At 47.2% G+C, this 12,099-nt stretch overlaps 2 protein-coding genes and 2 long non-coding RNA genes across 5 annotated transcripts in view; 1 reads left to right on the top strand and 3 right to left on the bottom strand.

Moving 5' to 3' along the window:
• Positions 1–12,099, bottom strand: part of LOC140460003 (uncharacterized) — a 110,865-nt gene that overhangs the window by 36,772 nt on the left and 61,994 nt on the right. The gene's annotated exons all lie outside the window — the stretch shown is intronic.
• The window catches only part of LOC140460766 (uncharacterized), a 68,168-nt gene that overhangs the window by 22,684 nt on the left and 33,385 nt on the right, over positions 1–12,099 (bottom strand). The window lies entirely within an intron of this gene.
• Positions 3,971–12,099, bottom strand: part of LOC140460804 (uncharacterized) — a 38,379-nt gene continuing 30,250 nt past the window's right edge. For both annotated transcript variants that reach the window (XR_011954342.1, XR_011954341.1), the window contains one exon: positions 3,971–7,353. This is a non-coding gene — a long non-coding RNA (uncharacterized lncRNA). The remainder of the gene's footprint in view (positions 7,354–12,099) is intronic.
• On the top strand, positions 5,206–10,557 carry LOC140460808 (uncharacterized). The gene is made up of 3 exons (XR_011954347.1): positions 5,206–5,347; positions 6,875–7,012; positions 9,607–10,557. It is a non-coding gene; the product is annotated as an uncharacterized lncRNA (long non-coding RNA).

The raw sequence follows: 12,099 nt of genomic DNA, 5'->3' as shown, positions 1-12,099 counted from the left end.
TGTTACCTGATAAACAAATTCTTTCCTTGCATGGGAGTATCCTTCTCTTTGCAAGGACCTATTGTATACTTATCAACTACTAACCAACACTATCCAGACACTGTGTTGCTGGGTAAAGTGCCTCAGTTTGCTCAAATTCCTGCAATTAACTGTTTGCTAATTGTTAAATGATTGTAACCTATATAATCAGACAACTCTGTTTCTCGTCAGAGTGACTTGTGACCATGAGGTCGACTTGGCTCTCCCCGTGAGCTCCGAATAAACAGTCAATAACCCAAGGTTTGTGTGTCATGATTACTTATCTAATGCTTATTGGACTACTACGAGCAAGTCACCCACAGCATAATCCACTTCCATCCCCAACATGGATCAAGACACCATCCCTTTTTGCCAGACAAGTAAATGTCTCAAGCTCAGGAAACAAAGCCTGTCAAACATTAATAGACACAGATCTAGACCAACCTTTTCCAGAGTCTGTCCCTTCACCTCGATTGACTTTCTTTTTCCCCTCAGCTCCTACAAACCAACAGCTGAACCCAAGGATGAGAAAAGAAATGGGAAAGAGGGCGAGAACAGAGAGTGCGATCCTCCCAGATGTTAAACAGAGGAAGGAAGTTACAGTCTGGACTGAAGCTCAATCTTCATTCAGAGAGAGAGGAGCAACAGCAACTTCAGAAGCTCATGGTCGACCTTCCGCATTCAGACAGTGGCGGAGGTTCTGATTGGCAGGAGGACCAGGCCCCTTCCGGTCCTAGAGGGTTTCCCAAAGATTGGTCTCCCCGTCCATCAGAACGACGAGGGGCGGGGCCCTTGGTCGATCTCACACATGCGCACCATGAACACTGCTCACGGCCAATAGAGCGGTGTCTGGAACGCATGGGATTGTGGGTACTACATCAGCCATTAAAGAGATGAAATCAAGAGACACATATGCCTTCTTAACCGTCCTTTTTCACGTGTGAATGACGTACACGTCAAGAGCTAATCTTTAATCGATTGTCAATTGATGGACTGAGTGAAACACTACAGGTATTTAACTCTCTATTCCCAGTTCAGTGTCAGTATATCGCTCTTTATCTGCCCTCAAATAAGGACCGAATCAAAGCCCGACGTCTGTTCCACCTGAACGTTGATTTTTGTTTGGTTTGCAGGTTCCAACCCTCCGTTTCAATCATTTATTAAAAGTTATTCGTGTTACATGGGCATCGCTGGCTGGCCAGCATTTAGTTCCCCTTGAGAAGGTGGTGGTGACCTGCCTTCTTCAACTGCTGTGGTCCACACGCTGTACGGTGACCCACAATGTCCTGAGGGAGAGAATTCCAGGATTTAGACCTAGCAACACTGAAGGAACAGCAATGTGTTTCCAAGTCAAGATGGTGAGTGGATTGGAGAGGTACTTGCAAGAGGTTGTGTTCCCAAGCATCTGTTGCCTTGGTCCTTCTAGATGGAAGTGGTTGTTGGTTTGGAAGGTATTTTCTAAGGATCTTTGGTGAATTTCTGTGTTGCATCTTGTAGATCGTACACATTCCTGCTTCTGAACAGTGGGGCAGAGGGAGTGGATGTATGTGGAGATGGTGCCAATCAAGCAGGCGACTTTGTCCTGGATGGTATCAAGCTTTTTGGATGCTGTTGAAGCTGCACCCATCCAAGCTGGTGGGAGAGTATTCCATTACACTGCTGACTTGTGATTTGTAGAAGATGGACAGGGTTTGGGGAGTCACAGTATGCCTGACCTGTTGCCTGCTCTTGTTGCCATTGTGTCTGTGATTAGTCTAGTTGAGTTTCTGGTCAATGGTAAACCCCAAGAACGTTGATAGTGGGGTGTTTAGTGACAGTAACACTGTTGAATATCACGGGGCAGTGGTCAGATTATCTCTTTTGGGGATGAGTCATTGTTTGTCATTGGCATGGCATACATGTTACTTGCCATTCCTGAGCCCATTGGATATTGTTAAGATCTTGTTGCATTTCAAACTGAACTGCTTCAGTTTGTGAGGAGTTGTGAATCGTGCCGAACATTGTCCAATTATTGGGGAATATCTCCACCTCTGACCTTATGATGGAGGAAGGTCACTGATGAAGATGGTTGAGCCTAAGAAGACACGACCCTATGAATTCCTGCAGAGACGTCCTGGAACTGAGATGACTGACCTCCAACAACCAAAGCCATCTCTCTATATGCCAAGTATACCTTAACACTTAAGATACACAATAATATTTCAAAACTAATTGAAGGAATACATATGAAACACCCCTCTTCTGGGAGCCTTCAGTGCATTTTTTTCTGTTCCAGGAACAATCTGATAAGTGTTGACTGTCATTAACCCTTTTCATCTTGGCCACACACAGCGCTTCCTGTCCATTTCTCCCCTGCCACCCACAGCACCAACTATCCATTCTCCACCGCCATTCAAGCGCCCTCTATCTATTATCCCCCGCCACCCCAAGTGCCCCCTGTCCATTCACCCCCGCCACTCCAGCACCCTCTATCCATTCTCCCTGCCACTCACAGCGCCCCCATCCATTCTCCCCACCCTCACAGCACCTCGTCTATTCTGCCCGCCACCCTCAGTGCTCATTGTCCATTGCCCCCGCCAACGACAGCACCCCCTGTCCATTCTCTCTCCAGCCCCAGCTTCTTGTCCATTCTCTCTCTTTCCTCTGAACACACTATCCATTCTCTCTCATGCAACCCTCTGCATCCCTGTCATTTCTTTCCACATCCTCTGTCCCCTCCATCTATTCTCTCCCCACCATCTGCCTCCCACTATTCTCTCTCACCACACGCTTTGTGCCATGTCCGTTCACTCCCCAGTCTCTCTCTCCCCCATTCTCTCTCTCTCACCCCCCATTCTCTCTCCCCTCCCCATTCTCTTTCCCCTCCCCATTCTCTCTTCCCTTCCCCCCAGTCTCTCTCCCCTCAGTCTCTCCCCTCAGTCTCTCCCCTCTCCCCCATTCTCTCTCCCCTCTCCCCCATTCTCTCTCCCCTCCACCATTCTCTCCCCTTCCCTCCATTCTCTCTCCCCTCCCCATTCTCTCTCCCACACCCCCATTCTCTCTCCCCTCCCACATACTCTCTCCCCCCCTCCCCATTCTCTCTCCCCTGTTGTGGGGAAAAGCACCAGGCTCGGAATCAGAATTGGGGTTCAATGACAGAGTTTATTGCACAAGGAAATACCGGGGCTCCGGGGAGAAAAAGACACCAACAGCACAGTGTCATCTGTGAGACTTCTCTCGACCCGGAGCACACGTCAAGAGACTTTTATACATTTTGTGATACAATCGGTCAGGGATGAGATTATTGTTTTTGTAACATGATTTGTTTATGGTAATCCTTGCAGAATCGTTGATAGTTGATACAATCATTGTCAGTTCCAGCACAACCTTTGTTAATTTCCACACAGTCGTTGTCAGTTTCAGTGCAGACATTGTCCATTTCAATGTCTCCATGGAAATCCATTGTTGTTGTAATGGGCGCTAATTGCTCTCCCTGAGAAGGAGGATTCCTGCAGCCCTGGCTATTAGCATTTGGTATTGAGTCTGTATCATGCTGTTAGCACTTCTATAAGAGGTGTTGGCTGGACCCAGACACTTCGGCGGGCAGTGTTCATTACTCATGAATATTCTCTCCCCCACCCGCCTTAAACTAATCACCTCGGTTGTGAGTCCATTGTGCTAACATTCTGGTGGCCCCAGGCAGTGTCTGTATCTGCTCTGCTGTTTCTCTCCATATTGTGATCCAGCGGCCATCTTGTGTGTCAAGTTGGCCAACTGATGGCTCAGTGACCATCTTGTTTGTCTGTGTGCCTAGTATCACCCTGCCCTGTGCCATCTCCCACTTCTCCGCCACGCCCACTCTCTCCCCCGCTCAATCTCTCTATCAACCCCATTCATTCTCTCTCTCTCTACCCCCACCCTCTGCCCCCCGTCCATTTTCTCTCTCTCTGTCCCCCATCCAGTCTGTCTCTTTTCTCCCCAGCCCCCACCACACCCGTCCTTTCTCGAGCCTTGAACCATCTTTGACCGCTGTATCAAACCCTTCAAAGGACAGAGAGAGAGAGAGAGAGAGATAATGGATGGTGATGACTCTACCTGGGAGTCGGGTGGGGTGAGAAATGGCTGATCTTCAAAATTGAGAATACCTAAAATAATATCTTCAGAAACATCATTAAAGCCAGAAAAGCGCGTTCAAGTTTTTTTTTAAAAGAGCTGCTGAAATCTATCTGATTCTTTCGCTGAAATAAACGCAGTCAGGCCACCGCTCAGGACAGGCTGGAAGGGGTGAATGGGCGAAAGTGAGCACTGCAGATGCAGGAGATTAGAGTCAAGATTAGAGTGGTGCTGGAAAAGCACAGCCGGTCAGGCAGCATTCGAGACTTTTGTCTGAAACGTCAATGTTCCTGCTCCTTGGATGCTGTCTGACCTGCTGTCATTTCCAACACCACTCTGATCTTGAATGTAAGGGGTGAATGGCCTAGTCCTAGTCTTGTGAAGTTGGTTCCAACTATCTAGAAATAGCATCACAGAGCACAAATAACCCGTCTATGCCGACCAGATATCCTAAATTAATCTAGTGACCCATTTGCCAGTATTTGGCCCCTTATCCCTCTGAATCTGTCCTATTTATATCCCCATCCAGATGCATATTAAATATTATCATTGTACTAGCCTCCGCCACTCCCTCTGGCTGACACGCACCAGCGTCTGTGCAAAAAGGTTGCCCCTCAGAAACCTTTCCCCCCTCACCCTAAACCCATGACCTGGACTCGGGGAAAAGCCAGAGAGAATGCAATGTCGAATCACAGGGAAACACAACTTGTGGCTTTTTTTCCTATTGGCATTTGGATTCTTAACATCTGACAGAAACACCAGCATTGAAAAGTGTGGTGCTGGAAAAACACAGCAGGCCAGGCAGCATCCGAGGAGCAGGAGAATCATCGTTTCGCGCATAAGCCCTTCTTCAGGAATTTTATGCCCGAATTTTCAACTCTGGTCTCCAGCATCTGCAGTCCTCACTTTCTCCAAGAAACACCAGCACCCCAAGTGAGCATACTGCGCATGTTTTCCGGTGTCATCAACGCAGTGCACATGCCCACTGGTGTCAGCAAAACTCTGGGCATGCTCATTGCTTTCCGCAAAAAAAAGGCGCGCGACCTTCCTTTGATGGCCCAATAGGGAACCGTGGAGGACCAGAACGAAACTGGTCCTCCTGCCAATCAGAGCCACCCCATTGTCTGAATGCGGAAGTTGGACCATGAGTTTCTGAAGCTGCTCCTCCTGCTCCTCTCTTTCTGAATCAACATTGAGCTTCACTCAGACCGCAAATTCCTTCCTCTGTCTCAGATCTGTGAGTACGGCACTCTCTTTTCTCGCCCCCTTTGCCATTTCTGTTTCTTTCCGGAGTTCAATTGTTGACTTACACCAACTGAAAGGAAAGGGATTGAACCCAGGGAGGGGACGGACTATGGAAAAGTGATCGAGGTCTGTGTTTCAATTGGCAAAATAGACAGGCAGGAGGCTGGAAGGACACAGAAAATCAGGCAGCATCAAGAGGTGGAGAAGTCGATATTTCGGGTGTAACCCTTCTTCAGGACTGGGGATGGGGGCTGGGGCTAAATTGGGGATAGGTGAAGATAGGGAGAGGGTCCGGCCTGATTAATCGTTGGGTGGAAGAAATCAGGTTGGTGACAGGAAGGAGTGATAGTGAGGGGCACGGGGCTGAGAAGGGAGTCGGGGGATGGAAAGGGAGGTTATTTGAAATTGGAGAACTCGATGTTGGGTCCTGCAGGCTGTAGGCTGCCCGGGCGGAAGATGGGGTTTGTTCCCTAATTTGCAGTTTGGTTCGTTGTGGTAATAAAGGAAGGCTAAGATGTTCTTGTCAGAAAGGGAGTGGGAAGGGGAATTAAAATCGATGGTGACTGGGAGGTCTGGTCAGCCTCTCGGACCCAGCTGTGATGCTCACCAAACCGTTCCCCAAGTTTCGGTCTCCCCGAAGTAGAGAAGACCACAATTTACAAACACGTGGCAAATGCAGTATCTCAATGTGAAGTTATAGTCTTTGCTGTGGAAAAAGAAAAGCAGAAAGACAGTGTATTATTTAAATGGTGATACTTTGGGATGTGGAGAAAGTGAGAACTGCAGATGCTGGAGATCAGAGGCAAAGTGTGGTGCTCGAAAAAGGCAGTAGGTCAGGCAACATCTGAGGACCTTGAGAGTCGACATTTCGGTCCCGAGCACTTCATCAGGAATGATGTGTGGATGGACAAAGGGTCTGATTCTGTGCTGTATGACTCTAATCATCTTCGGGGAGAGCAGAAGGGTGATTGTGAAGGTTGGAGTTGAAGAGGAGCTTTCAAAGATGTTTGCCCTTAATGGGAGCAGAAGAAGTTACAATGAAATCTTGCATTTGTGAGACAGCAACTGAGTGAGTGAGTAAATCCGAGGTTTTGGTGCAAAGTGGGAATTCATTGCACTGTGAGGATGAAGCCCTACCTATTGAGTCATTTCTGCTGGTGAATGAAACCAGGCTCAAGATTAGGAGGAGTAAATTTAGGACAGGGATGAGGAGGAACTGCTTTTCCTGGAGTCTAGTGAATCTATGGAATTCTCTGCCCCAGGAAGCAGTGGAGGCAGCTTCATTAACTATATTCAAGACACAGTTGGATGGGTTTTTGCATGGTAGGGGAATTAAAGGTAGTTGGGACAATGCAAGGAGGAGGATCTCAGATGATGAATAGATCAGCCATGATCTTAATGAATGGTGGAGCAGGTTGGATGGGCCAAATGGCCTTCTCCTGCTTCTATTACAATGTAACTGTAACCCTGCATTTCCCACGTCTAACCCACCTAACCTGCACATCCGTCATCATTATAGGCAATTTAGCATGGCCAATCCAAATCAAGGCCGGTGAGCAGTGAGGTGATGTGGGAAATGAACATCAGAGAAAGGGACAAGGAGAGTAAATGTACCAGCAATCAAAACTGGATTCTAAAGATCACAAAAATTGAAACGGTGAGTCTGAATGTGTGCTGCATTGTAACAAAAGTGAATGAATTAACTGCACACATTGAAGTGAATAATTATGGTCTGAGACTCCTTACAGAGACATGGCTTCAGGATGGCAAGGATTAGATTCTGTATATTGAGGGTGTTGTCTGATGGGAAGCTTGGTAAAGGTAGAGGGTTGGCACTGCTCATCAAAGCTCTGATCACATGGTAGTCTGATGTCAGCTCGGGTTTCAGGGTCTGGTTTCTCTGTCCTCTGTTGATCTCCCTGTTCCCAAGGAGTATGATGTCGGTCTGTTCTCAGCTCTGCTGGATTTCTGCTGAAGCTTTGTCCCCTTTTTCACCTTCTGGAACAATAAAGCATTCAGTCAATCAAGCCCGAACCCACCATCTCCCAGCCTGTCAGCCACCCAGGCACAGTGTAATCACAGCAGGGGATCTCACAAGAAAAAGGAAACCAAATTCGAAATGACGAGGTGCTCGTGTTTAATGTTTGTTCATGAGAAAGTAAACCACAAATGGGGCTCTCCCAGGATTCTTATACTATCCTACTTGAGGAATTCTCTCTCCCTTACATCTAACTCTGAGAATCCAGCTATGATTTACAACAATATTTACACCAACAGAAGTAAGGCACCTGTTCTCAAATAGACAGAGATATATAAGATGCGCACATACAAGATCTCTCATGCACACACACACGCACACACATTCACGGGAGTGAATGCACATTTTCAGAGCTGAGCTCAAGTGTCACTTTTTGTTATAAAACTTTAAGTTTGCTTGATAAGGTGCTTTCCAGGGATTTCTGGGATTTGCATATTAATGACACCTACAACCCATTTGTAAAGATGAAAGCCTTAACAATCCAGGTTTGTTCAATGGATCATTTCAGTGACAGGACACTGTCATGTTTTTCTATAAATTCTGTGTCTTATGATCTTATTCTCCATAACCACTTGATGAAGGAACAGTGCTCCAAAAGCTAGTGCTTCTAAATAAACCTGTTGGACTATAACGCGCTGTTCTGATTTTTAACTTTGTCCCGGTTAGGGGGGAAATTGCTTTGCTAAATTACCCATAGTGCCCAGGGATGTGCAGGTTAGGGTGTGATAGTCAGGGAGTAGAGCAACAGGTGTAGGGGAATGGATGTGGGTGGGTTACCCTTCGGAGGGTCAGTGTGGACTCGTCGGGCCGAGTGGCCTGCTTCCACACCGTGGGGATTCTGTGAAGGGAAGGAATTCCTGCAAACTGTGCAGGGCAGTGCAGGCTAGCCAGCCGGCCGGCCACGCCCCACCCCTTCCTCTCGCCCCTTTTCCCATTCCCTACCCCACCCCTGACCCATTGAAGGCGTCACAACGCGGAAGTGGCCCTGTCAGTTTGCATGAAACTCCCTCCCTCTCAGCAATTCTTCGTCCTGGGAGTGTGTGGGGCGAATCTGTTCACTTGTGCCAACTGGAGTGAATCCAGGGAGGCAGCAGACTCTGCAAACTCAGGTATGTGTCTTAATTACCCGGGAGAGGAGGGACAGAAGGATGGGGTGGAGCTGTTTTCCCCATCGTGCCAGAGTCTGAGATTTTTATAAAATCATGAGGGGTATGGATAGGGAAAATAGACAAGGTCTTTCCCTTGGGATGGGAGAGTCCCAAACTAGAGGGTCATAGGTTCAGGGTGAGGGCAGTGGGGAGATGTAAAAGAGACCTCGGGGGCAACTTTATCATGAAGAGGGTGGTGCTTTTATGGAATGAGCTGCCAGAGGAAGTGGTGGGGGCTGTTAGAATTCCAACAGTTAAAAGGCATCTGGATGGGTGTATGAATACAAAGGGTTCAGATGGGTCAGGGCCAAGTGATGGTAAATGCGACTGGTGTCATAGAGATGTGCAGCACAGAAACAGACCCTTCGGTCCAACTCGTCCTTGCTGACAAGAGAGCCAACCCAATTTAGTCCCAGCTGTCAGCACCCGGCCCATATAGGGGCCAAGTGATGGCAAACGTGACTAGATTAATTTAGGATATCTGGGCAGGTTGGACCAAAGGGTCTGTTTCCGTGATGTGTGACTCTAATTGTCTTCAGTGAAAGCAGAAGTGTGGTTGTGAAGGCTGGATTTTCAGAGCATGTTTTGCCCTGACTGGGAGCAGAAGGGTTTGACTGAAGTGTGTCGGTGTTAATGGCTTGATGTCTCATTTTGCTCCCACCTTCCCGGGGTCATTAACCATTTTGTGTCTGGTCCTTCTTCAAGAAGCTGCATTGCAGGTTCACCCTGAATTGACACACTTTTTTTTTTGCCTCCCAAAATCAGACCTGCTCACTCTCAGCAGGATCCCAGTGTTGTGAAAGATATTAACTTTCAGGTGGAGGTATCCAAAATTCAGAGAGATGTCAGTCTTGATGTTTTTGCTTTTTCTGCCCCTGTAAGATCCTGAATCAGCAACTTCAGGAAAATTAGTTAGATCAGAGTGAGAACAGAGGGAAAGAGAGAGTGGGATGGTGCTTTCAATTTTGTGGAACAACAAAAGAATATTGTGCAGAAAGTAGAATTGCCTGTTTTGAATTTCTACCCTACACTGATAGTGATGACTTTTGTAATCTCTTTTTGCAGAGTATTTGAAAATCTGAAGTCAGAAGATTCAAAATCAACAAATGAAGGGCTTATTCCCGAAACATTGACTCTCCTGTTCCTCGGATGCTGCCTGACCTGCTGTGATTTTTCCAATGCCACATATTTCGACACTGACTCTCCAGCGTCTGCAGTCCTCACTTTGAGTCAATGTCTGACAGTCACTCAGTGCATTCGGACCGCAACAATTTTCAACTATGAGCCTGTGAGAAGGAGCAAAGCTTTTTGGTTCCTGTTTGGGTACATTATCAGCGTCAGTGGGACTGGATGAGAGACCCTACTGTTGCAGTGCACTGAGTGTGGAGCATGTAACCGCTATACAGCCTGGAAAGAGGAATTGACGGCAGCGTGGGGCTGTATGCGTGTTTGTGTGTAACTGAAGCTTTAGTCATGGACAAACCAGAGAAATCCCACCTTTTGGAGAAACGATGGAAGTGTGATGACTGCGGGAAAAGCTTCTGTTTCCCATCTACCCTGGACTCTCATCGGCGCAGCCACACCGGGGAGAGGCCGTTCCCCTGCCCCGAGTGTGGGAAGTGCTTTACCCAGGTCTCCACCCTGCTGACCCACCAACGGGTCCACACGGGGGAGAGGCCGTTCACCTGCTGTCAGTGCAAGAAGGCTTCCACCTGCTCCTCCGGCCTGCGGAGGCACTAGCGAGTTCACCTGGAGGGGAATTGAAACTGTGATGGCCAAGTTGCATCCTTTACCCGGTCTGGCCTACACATGACTCCAGGTCTACAGCAGTGTGGTTGACTCTACACTGCCCCACCCCTCCTCACTCGGCAAATGAGAGGGGAGAAACTTACTTGGAGACAGAGTATGGATTGAAATTGCTGAGTGAGGAGGCAACACATCCTCCTGGTTACAGCTGTCCCAAGGATCCAATTACAAAGGGACGACTGGGTGCTAACCAATAGTAAAGAACGTGGGGTGGTGTGGGGGGTTTGGCGGGGGGAGTGTATGTACTTTCAACTTGAGCTGTTTAAAAAGCAGGTACTTTCTCTCTGCCTTTTTGCAGGGGGATCTGAAGATGTAACAAAGTTGCGTTGCAATAAAGGTTACCTGAATTTACCCCCTGGCTCAGACTCTCATTGAAAGCTTTGAGCTCCAAGAGGTTTTTGTTTTAAAGCTGATCAGTTCTTTCAGCCTCCTGCACTAAGCTTCCAATGTTTTCTATCAGATGGAGCAGTGAATGAGGAACCAGTATCATTCGAAATTGTAAGTTTTTCAGGATTGTAGAGTGCATCATTTCATCGGCATTGTAAAGTTTACTGGCAGCATCGGGAGGTGTGGGCTGTGTTCAGTGGAAACGAGGGGGAGGAGCCGATAGGGGACTGGCCTGGATGAAGTTAAAAATCCCACAACACCAGGTTATAGTCCAACAGGTTTATTTGGAAGCACTAGCTTTCGGAGCACTGCTCCTTCACCGGGTAGCTGTGGAGCCCGATCAAAAGACACAGAATTGATAGCAAAAGCTCACAGTGTCATGCAACTGATAGGATATATTGAACAAACCTAGATTGCTGTTAAGTCTTCCATCTTTGAGAATGGATTGCAGGTTTTGGTTCATTAATATGTAAATCCCAGAACATCTTTTAAGCTACGTTCTTGAGATGACTTAAGATTTTATTTTAAAAAAGGCTGACAGCTCAGACAATGCATTAAAGGTGTGAGGTTCGAGCCTGTCATACCCCAATCTTGGATCAGACTGGTTCTATTTCCAAAGTAGGAATTTATAAAATATTACACAGATTGACTGCCTGCAGTTTCTGCACATTTTGAGCAAAGTAGAATGTATCTGCAAATAATTCTGCCAATTCAAATTCACTTCTTAGAGTTATTTGTGTGTGTGCATGTGAGTTTGTGTGCATGCTTGGTAAAGAGTATAAGCCTGTGAGAGTGTTGGGGGGTGTATGTGTGTGTATATGTATGAGAGAGGTATGAATAAAAGCAAGGGGTTGCATTTTGCTGAAACAAGGAAGGGTGGACCTATACAGGTAGTGGTAGGGCCTTGAGTCTTGTTGGAGAACAGAGACATGGGAGGATTCAGGTGCATAGCTGCATCACTGGGAGACAGGGTGGTCAAGAAGGTGTTTAGCACACTTGCCTTCATTGTTCACCCCATTGAGTATCGGGGATGGGACATCATGTTGAGGTTATACAGGATGTTGGTGAGGCCACTTGGAGAGTACTGAGTACAGTTCTGGTGGCCCTGTAATAAGAAGAATACTATTAGAGAGGGTTTAATAAAGATTTACCAGGACATTGCCAGAACTGGAGGGGTTGAGCTATAAGGAGAGACTGGGACACTTTTCACTGAAGTGCAGGAGGTTGAGTGGTGATGTCATTGAGATTTATAAAATCATGAAGAGTGGAGGTAAGGTGAATAGCAAAGGGCTCTTCCTTAGTGTAGAGGTGCTCAAAACTAGGAGGTATATTTTTAAAAGTGAGGGGGGAGAGATTTAAAAGGAT

This window comes from Chiloscyllium punctatum, chromosome 36, assembly GCF_047496795.1.
Source record: "Chiloscyllium punctatum isolate Juve2018m chromosome 36, sChiPun1.3, whole genome shotgun sequence".
Taxonomy (NCBI): domain Eukaryota; kingdom Metazoa; phylum Chordata; class Chondrichthyes; order Orectolobiformes; family Hemiscylliidae; genus Chiloscyllium; species Chiloscyllium punctatum.
This window is presented reverse-complemented; position numbering and strand designations above follow the sequence as displayed.